We start from the raw sequence: 9,769 nt of genomic DNA, 5'->3' as shown, positions 1-9,769 counted from the left end.
CCTAAACATCTGTACACCCGTAATTTGCTGAAATAAAAAATAAAAAGACTCAACAGCAAAATGACAAGCAATGCAAGTACAAAATGGACAAAAAGCTTAAAATACACACTGCACAGAAAAAGACAAGCAAATGGCCAACAAGCACATGAGAAGATATTACACATTATTAGTTATTATGGAAATTCAAATTCCAACGACAATGACATACACACTCACACACACTAGAAAGGCTATTGTTAAAAAAACATTAAAGATATGTGTTGGCAAGGATGCAGAAAAACTGGATACCCTTAAACACTGCTTGTAGAAATAGAAAATGGTACAGCCTGTGTGTAAAATAGTTGAATGTTTCCTCAAAAATTTACAAGTAGAATTACCATGGTTCAACAATTCCTTTCCAATTTATATACCCTAAAGATTAGAAAACAAGTGTTCAAACAAGAACTTGTACATGAGTATTTATAGCAATTCTGTTCACAGTAGCCAAAAGGTGCAAACAACCCAAATGTCCATCAACAGATGGATGGATAAACAAAATTAGGCATATCATAACTTTATATATTGCCTAGCCATAAAAAAAGAGAAAAGTAAAATGGAGTAGCTGCTATGGAACACTATATGGCAGTACCTCAAAAATCAAGCATGGAATTAACTTACAACACAGTGGGTATGTACTCAAAGTATATACCCACACTTCTGGGTATATACTCAAAAGATCTGAAAGCAGGACTTGAACACCCATGTTCATGGCAGTATTATTCACAATGCCAAAAGGTGGAAGTAACACAAATGTCCACAGATGAGTAGATAAATAAAATGTGGTCCATCCATACAATGAAATATTTATTATGCAGCCTTAAAAATGAGGAAATTCTGACATATGTGACAACATGGATGAACCTTGAGTCGTTATGCTAAGTGAAACAACCCAGGCACACAAGGACAAATACAGTATGCTCTACTTATGAGGTACCTAGAATTGTTTCCAGGGGATTGGGAGAGAGGAAATAGGAAGTTGGTGTTTAATTACAGAGTTTCACTTGAGGCAGATGAAAGAAATTCTGTAGATGGATGGTGGTGATGGTTACAGAACAATGTGCATGTGGTTAAGGCCACTGAACTGTGTACTTAAAAATGGTTAAAATGGTGAATTCTGTATGTATTTAATCACACAGAAAAAAAGGAATGAAGTACTGATGTATGTTGCAACATGGATGAACCTTGAAAACGTCCTAAGTGAAAGAAACCAGGAACAAAAGACCACATATTATATGAGCCCATTTATATGAAATGTCCAGAGCAGGCAAATCCACAGAGATGAAAAGTAGATTAGTGGTTGCCAGGGGCTTGGAGGATAGGGAAAGGGAAGTAACTTTTTACTGGGTTCTGAGTTTCCTTCAGAGGTTAAAAAAAAAAAAGGATCTGGAACTATTAATAAATAGATGGTTGCACAACACCGCCAATGTACTACATTCCATTGAATTATATATTTACAAATGGTTAAAATAGTGAAATTTTAAAAGGTGCTCTGAAATATTTATATACATTGTGATAATATGGACTAGGACTTTATCACTTAACTATATCGATTGGTGATGTAAACATAAATGTTTAAACCCAAAATACCTTGCACTGGTGTACACACATACATTTACACATAGAGCTATAGAATACAGCAAGGTAATATGTGGTTCAGTAAATTATTATGAAATTTCCATGATCAGTGCGGCCATTTGCCTTTCATTTGGCAGTGAGATTTGATTTTTCTTTACTAATTATCCCAAATATGAACCCTGTTTTTAGCTACTATTTCCTTGGTTTATACACAAATTGAAGGTGATTCTCACAGATAATATAGTAAATAATAAATTTTTTTGTCTTTTGAAAAATCACATTATGAACTTTTCTACTTTTAGATATCAAAACTGTTGTCACTTAGCTGCAAAAGCTTTAGAAAATTTGCTAAGGGTGTCCACCAGGTGGATGGGTTGAGGGAACCTGAATAAAAACCCTGAGACACCAAAAGCCTGCTGTGTACCTGAAAGTGAAAACAGAGTACACCACAGGCAGTTGATGTAGACTGAATGGGAGAGGGCAACGGGCAGGAGTGCTCAAGGTCTGGAGGCCATGGTCAGTCTTGTGGTCTTTTCCCAAGGCAGGGGGAAACCACTGACAAAGTTATAAATCAAGAGAGTGATATGAGATTTGTGTCTGTAAAGTGTTTTGCCATTATCAGATTGAGATCACCAGTGGGGGCAGGGATCTGTGCTGCTCCTTGGGGGCTGCACTGAGAGAGTACAACATAAACAGAGGATGTTCCTACTGGGAATGCAGGGTCTGCATTTGCTCCAGAGGAAACACTGCCCACACCCACCTTGGAGTCATCTCTCCTCGTTACATCTTCCAAGGTTGGGAAACTGAGGAACAGTCTCAGAAACAGTTCTTAAAAAAACAAGACTGGAACCAAAGGGAAAGACATGTTTTTCTCCCAGTTGGGGAAGGCAGTGAAGTGAAGTGGGCCTAGTGGATTGGACTGTCAGGGAGAAACATGTATTTCCTGATTTGGGGGCTAATGGTGGTCACCTGGGAGAGCGTTGCTACTATAAAATACACGGTAAAACACATGGGAGTATTTTGTGTGGAGTAGCAAATCTCGCACAGTAATGACGCTGGGGACTCTGATGGCAGGACAAAGAGTACTTTGTGCTGCAATTACACACTTCCTGGAAGTATGAAATTACAGGAAGGAAACTACTTTTGTAAACAACCATGTCAACACCCTGTCAGTAAAGCAGAGACGACAACAAATTTCCTCACAGAGGCTGACCCACATCCAGCTCAGCACAGCAGTGGAACCAAGTGCCCAAATAAGAGCCCGATATAACATCAGCATGTAGAGACCACTGACTGGACATCACACTCATATTTGCCACATTCTGAGTGTGGGGGACCTCAGTGTGGTGGAAACCGTGGGTTCTGCATTTCTAACTTTCCACAAGGAGCCCCACCAGGGTCTCTGAGGATTGGCTGTCCCTCAGCAGGCGGCTGCGGACAGGAAGGCGGTGCCCCCCAGGCTGGGCAGGAAAGTCACACTCACCATCTGGGCCTCAGGTCAGCATACAGGAAGGCCTCAGTCACTCTTGGGGCCTCAAGTCTGCAGACAGGAAGGTTGCACTCACCGTCTGAGCCTCAGGTCTGGGGACAGAAAGGCCTCACTCACTCTTGGGGCCTCAGGTCTGGGGAGAGGAAGGTCTCTCCCACCACCTGGGCCTCAGGTCTACAGACAGGAAGGTGGTGTCCCTGGGGATGGGACAGGAAGGTGGCACTCACCATCGCCTCAGGTCTGGGGACAGAAAGGCCACACTGGCCATTGCCTCAGGTCTGTGGGCTGGAAGGTCACACTTGCTGTCATGGTCTATCATGGTCTAGGCTGTCCACGGTGAGGCGACACACGCGGGGCTACACTGACATGGTGACTGCATCCTCTCATACACGGTGGGACGCCGTGGGACCGGACAGGTGGTCTGCTCCCTGCCAGCCACCACGGGCACTGCAGCCCTCGGCACTGATGGGGCGGTGGTGGTGAGTGCCCCCTCCTGGCCGTGCTGTGGAACCAGTTAAATTCCGAGTTCAGCATATTCAGGGACAAGATTTCGAAATTCAAACTCAGATGGGTGCACTGTCCTGTGTCTTTTAGAAAAATGGTGAGGGAAGGAAAAATTAAGTGGAAGCATAGAGAATGAAATAAGTGTAGATATAAACTTTACAACTTACCTCAAAATTCATTCAAAATCATCCTCAGACTTAAATTGCAATGCAAAACTATAAAGATTCTAGGAAAAAACAACGAAGAAAATTTATGTGGCCTTGGGTTTGGTGATGAGTTTTAACACATGACAAAAAAATCTGATACACAACAGAAAAAACTATAACATGGCTGTTATAACATTAAAAATTTATACTCTGTGGAAGGTTAAGCTCATAGAATAAAAAGACAAGCCACAGAATGATAAGAAATATTTGCAAAATACATATCGGAGGAACAATTCACATTCAAAATATAAAAAGAACTCTTAAAAGTCAACAATAGGAAGACAAAAACCCCAATTAAAAATGGGTACAGATCTGAACAGACACCTCACCAAAGAAGATACATAGATGGCAAATAATCACACAAAAAGATGCTCAACATCATATATCATTAGGGAATAGCAGATTACAACAATAATGAGATACCACAAGCACGCCTGCTAGAATGACTAAACTCTAAAATAAAAGGACAAACCATTGCTGGAGGAAAGACAGGAATTCTCATCCATTGCTGGCAGAATGCATAATGGTACGGTCACTTTGGAAGACAGTGTACAAGACTAGAATATGCCACCCCAAGATATACCTCTTTTTTGTTGTTATTATTGTTTTGGACAGGGTCTCTGTCACCCAGGCTGGAGTGCAGTGGCACGATCACAGCTCACTGCCACCTTGAACTCCCAGGCTGGAGCAATCCTTGGCCTCGCAAGTAGCTGGGACTACAGGCATGCACGACCACCACCGAATTTTTTTTTTTTTTTGGTACAGATGGGTTCTTGCTATATTGCCCAGGCTAGTCTTCAACTCCTGGCATGAAGGGAGCCTCCCACCTTAGCCTCCCAAAGTGTTGGGATTACAGGCATGAGCTACCATGTCCAGCCCAGAATAAGTATTATTTTGAGAAACTACAGACACAGGAGAAGCTCTGAAAACAGGGTAGAAGTTACCTTTTCGTAAGGGAAATTTACATCTATAAAGGAAACGTATCTCCATTTGTAAAGGTGTCTCCCCCTCATAGCCAGAAGGGAAGGATGACTAAATCATGAGAAATGCTTATCAATGCAGAAGGCACTACTTAAATCTGGACAACAAACCTTACTCTTGTTTACCTTGCTTTTCCTGGTTATGTTCCCACTACTGACCCCCACAATGCCTATTCTTTCTTTGTTGCAGGTGAAGATATATGTAACCCTGAACTCAAAGCCACCTCTTGGAGATTCATTCATTTTTCCTGGGTATTTCCCATGCATACATAAAGAAAAAAGTATTTAATTATACTTGTTAAGCCTGGTAATGTAAAATAAAATAAAATCCTTAGCCCCATGCCAACTGAATGGACTTTCTCTTAGCCAAGCAAACATCAGAAAACCCTTAAAACTGAGTTCCAGGAGTTTAGATTCAATTGACCAGTATGAATTTTTAAAAAAGCAACCAGAGATCATAAGGCTAACAAAAAAGATTCTTTGTGACAATAAAGTACTAAATTATTAACAGGACCCAACCCCTAACCCTAACCCCTAACCTGAACTCGAATCCGAACCTGAACCCAAACCCTAACCCTGACTATTGACTCCTGCCCCCTGACTTCTAACCCCTGACTATTGACTTCTAATGCCCCACCTCTAACTATTGTCTAACTTAATTCTAACTGTACTACAAAGTTAAACCCATACCCAAATTTGAATTTTAACCTGATCTTATTTTCAAGTGTTTTGGAACCATAATTCACATTTTCACCTGATCCCCAATTCTTTTCCTTTTCCCCTATTTTCAACTTCTCCCTAATTTAACCCTGAATCAAACATTAATTTTTCACACTCTTCCTAACCCATCATTGCCTTTCTTCCATAGTCTAACATTTTGTCCCACCTTCATCCTAAAACCTCATCCCAAATCAAGCCTCAACCCCCTATATAGACATTACCTCATTCTCCCTGGCTCTAGCTCTAACTTCTCATCTCTAAACGTACCCTGAACTCTTGCAGCCTCCTGAAACCTTGGCAAACCCCAACCCCAACCTCAGGAGGGTTTACCCTGCCCGATCCTGCCAAGCATTTGCCTGGATCTTCATCCCATTCTCTGCATGAATCCACACTTGAATTGGAAACAGGGCCCAAACACAACTTACAGAAGTTCCCATTTTCTTTTGAGCCCTCCCAGCAGTGCACCCCCAGCCCACATGGCACACAAGACACGCCGTTCTCACACCCTTGCACACAGCAACAGCAGCATGGGGGGGTGTTTTTTGAATTTTTGCTAAGTTTTTATTTAATCCAAGGACTTTGCTTCATACAAAATGTCATTGTAGAAACAATAGCAGAATCCAAATTTTGGCTGATAAGTAGTACTCAGGAAGCAAACTAGTCAGTCACACAATTTTTTTTTAAGTGGGTCCCTGTTGTGTTCATGTTTGGGATGGCTATTTTTTTAACACTGTTCTTATCTATAAAGTTTTGCAACAAACCTTTGCTTCATATCATATATAATAAAAAATTAACAAATGAATACATTGTATCAAAAGTACAAAGATGTACATTTTCATGCACTTTTATATATGTATATATCTTACATGCACACATAACTTGTTCAAACTATAGCCACTGCTTGATTGGTTCCAGATGAATTTCAAATTTGGCAACTCACTATGTGATTTCAGGGGAAACATGACACTTTGATAAGAGACAGTACAGATACAAAACCCAAAGTCAGGAAAACAAGACATAATATCTCCTTTCTCTCTTCCATGTAATTTTCATCACTTTTAATGCCTAGAAGATTCCAGACAAGCCAGCTAGGCTGTATGGGTCTAGAAAAGAGGATTCTGGATCAAATATGGCCCAGGGAAATAACTGTGGTTCTGCACATAATGGATACATTGAACACCCAATATAATATGTTCCAGAGGTGAGGGGAATGAGAGACATCATATCAGTATCAAAATACACGTCCTTCCACTTTGCAACATGAGCACAGTGATCACATGCACAGTCCAAGCTTCCTTTTTAATTTTATTCTATTGGAATAAAACACTCTATTACCTTTAAAGTTTCAGAGTGCTGTGCTTTCACATGAGGAAATTTTATAAAAAGGTTTGGTCACAATCATGCTGAAAGCCAAGACCAAGTGGTGCTCTTGTGTCTCTTATTTCTATTAAATGTGTGTCTTTTGCTGCATAGCCCTATGGGTCAACGACATCCACTCACTGAACACACCACCACACACACCACATCTCCTGTGAGCACAGACACATTCACACACACATCACACACAGTTTCTTTGAGAAGAATCATGGCGTAGAGGCCAAGAATCCAACGAAGAGATCATCAAATTTCAAAACATGGAGGACACACCAGAATCGGCTTGTCTAAATGCTGTCTTTCTTCATAACACAGGGGGCCTCCCAGTGTTTGGTGCACATTGAACAACATCCTGAGTACGGTTTCCCACTTTTGAGAGTGACCATGAGGTTAGATTTCATTTTGCTTTGTGCTGCAGGAACAGTGTGGGGCCCAAGCTCAGCTGTGGAAGCTGAGTTTCTCCTCCATCAATTGCCTTCTCTGAGTTTCAGCCAGGCCTCCCTCCCTCCTGCCCTGCTGCCCCACATCCCACCCGCCCTGTCCAGTGTCTCCCTCTTCCCTGTTAGCCTGTCCCTCTCTTCAGGCTTATGTGGAAAGAGACTTATTTCACATGCAACAGAGATTATGCTCTACTTGGTAGGCACCCATCCCTGAGAATCAGTTACAGAACAATTGAAAACGCCTCACACAAACACACTGTCTGCCTCTCTGAGCTTCCCCAGGAACCCTTCCCTTCAGGGGAGGAAGAAGACAATGGTTGCCATGTTTCCGACCATAGTGTCCTGCTGCATCTTGTCTCATGTTCTCCACTGACATCAGTTATCTACCCAGTTGCCGTTTTAAATCATTTTCACAACACCCGCCCGTGGCGGTTCCCTAGGCCTCCCTCACACCACGATGCCCAGGAGCCTGGTGCACGAGGGCCTGGACGTCAGGCACTTGGTCAAGAGCAGCAGGAGCGCAGGTCATCTGCAGGGCCACCTGGACTGGACAAAGTCTATGCAGGAGCATCTCCTCGCGCAGGTCACAAAAACACACAATGAGAAGTTGACATCTTTCTACAGGTTTGATTTTGTAGAGTTATGTTAATGTTTTCTTCCCATTTTTCTGGTTTTTGATTCTTTCTAAATAAGTATATAGAAGTGACAAAACAATGAACAGTGTTGTGATTAAAACCAAGACCGACAGCAGGAACACTTTCACAGATTTGGTCCAGTGTTTGGGGGGAAGGACAGAGAGCATCTGAGTGTGTTTCTAGTGAACACTTGCTGTTCAAGTACAAAGAACAGCAAGGAAGTGTGTGTCTGTTGGTGCTGAACAGGGCTGTGCTGGGCCCCAGCTGGGCTCTGAGGCCTTGCCCTGCTCACCATTGACTCCACCTAGAGGCCTTTACATGATTTGGGGCATACCCTGCTTCCCTAGATCACACATCTGGACAAAGGGTTCCCCCACAAGATTTAGACCTCCTACAAAAGGGCCCAAGCACCTGTTCTGGATGCTGGAGTCCAAGACACAAGATTTGGATTTGATGGGGTGTTCTCAGTCACACTTAGCAACTTCATGTTCAAGATCTGATTTATGGTGTGAGACCCAGGAAGGCAGCACATAAGGGGGAGAGAGAGCCACATCCCTTCAGAAAGGGCGCTATTAATCGATCCAGTGCAAAAGAGGAGGGAGGGAGAGGAGAATCTCTACCGAGGGGCAAGGCTCCTCCTTTCTCGGGCTGTCCTCACTCGCTGCTCCTGAGTGTCCATGGGAGCACAGCATGGACCTAACCCTAACCATAAACCCTAAACCCTAACCCTAACCCAAAACCCTAAACCCTAAACCTAACCCTAACTCCAACCCAATCTTAACCCCTAACCACTGCCCTAACCACAACCACAACTCTAACCCTAACCAGTAACCCTAAGCCCAAACCCTAACCCTAACCCTAAACCCTAAACCTAACCCTGACCCCTAACCCTAACCCTAAGCCCAACCCTAACCCCAACCCCTAACCCTAACCCTAACTACAATCACAACTCTAACTGTAACCCCTAACCCTAACCCTAAACCCTAACCCTAACCCTCTTTCCAAGGGAACCCCAGAAAAAATCTTAAAACTGAGTTCTCAGCCATGACAAGATAGGAGGCGTAAAAGACAATTACACATGTGCGTTTTCTTTTCGTAAATATTCATGACTCCTCCTATAGCTTATTAAATATGTATATTTAGCTACCCCACTGAGTATAAAATTCTATTCCATTTTCTCTCTCCCTTGAAACATGTGCTCCTAGCTTGTGACAGTAACAGTGTTTCTCAGCCTGTCAGAATGGCCACTGTAGATTGAGAACCCTTCACAAGAAATAAAGATCTTCTTTTTTCAAAGTACAAACCTCATGTTTTGCTATTTTTTAGTTAACAACCCTAATCTAACCCCTAAACCCTAAAATCAAGCCTCAATCAGAGCCCACACACAGGCCAGGATATGAACTCTGATCCAAACATGAGCCAAATCTCAACTCCAATTCCACCCCTAACCCTTGCCATAAACCTCAATCTTGAACTCAGACCCAAATCCTGTACCCTAAACCCAAACCCAAACTCTGAATTCCAAACAGGCCATGACTTGAACCCTGACCCTTACATCAACCCTAAATCCTTAACCAGAATTGAACACAAATTTGAACTTTAAATCCATAATTTAACTTGACCCAAAACCTAAACTTTAAAACCAAGCTCAAACCTGAAGTCAAACAGTAAAATTGAACAAAAATCCTAGTCCAAACTCCTAAACTTTAAAAATGTCCATACTACCTAAAGTGATCTACAGAATTAATGCAATCCCTATCAAAATCCCATTATCATTCTTCACAGATCTGGAAAAAATAATTCTACG

Source organism: Propithecus coquereli, unplaced genomic scaffold, assembly GCF_000956105.1.
Source record: "Propithecus coquereli isolate 6110/MARCELLA unplaced genomic scaffold, Pcoq_1.0 Scaffold755, whole genome shotgun sequence".
Taxonomy (NCBI): Eukaryota; Metazoa; Chordata; class Mammalia; order Primates; family Indriidae; genus Propithecus; species Propithecus coquereli.
This window is presented reverse-complemented; position numbering follows the sequence as displayed.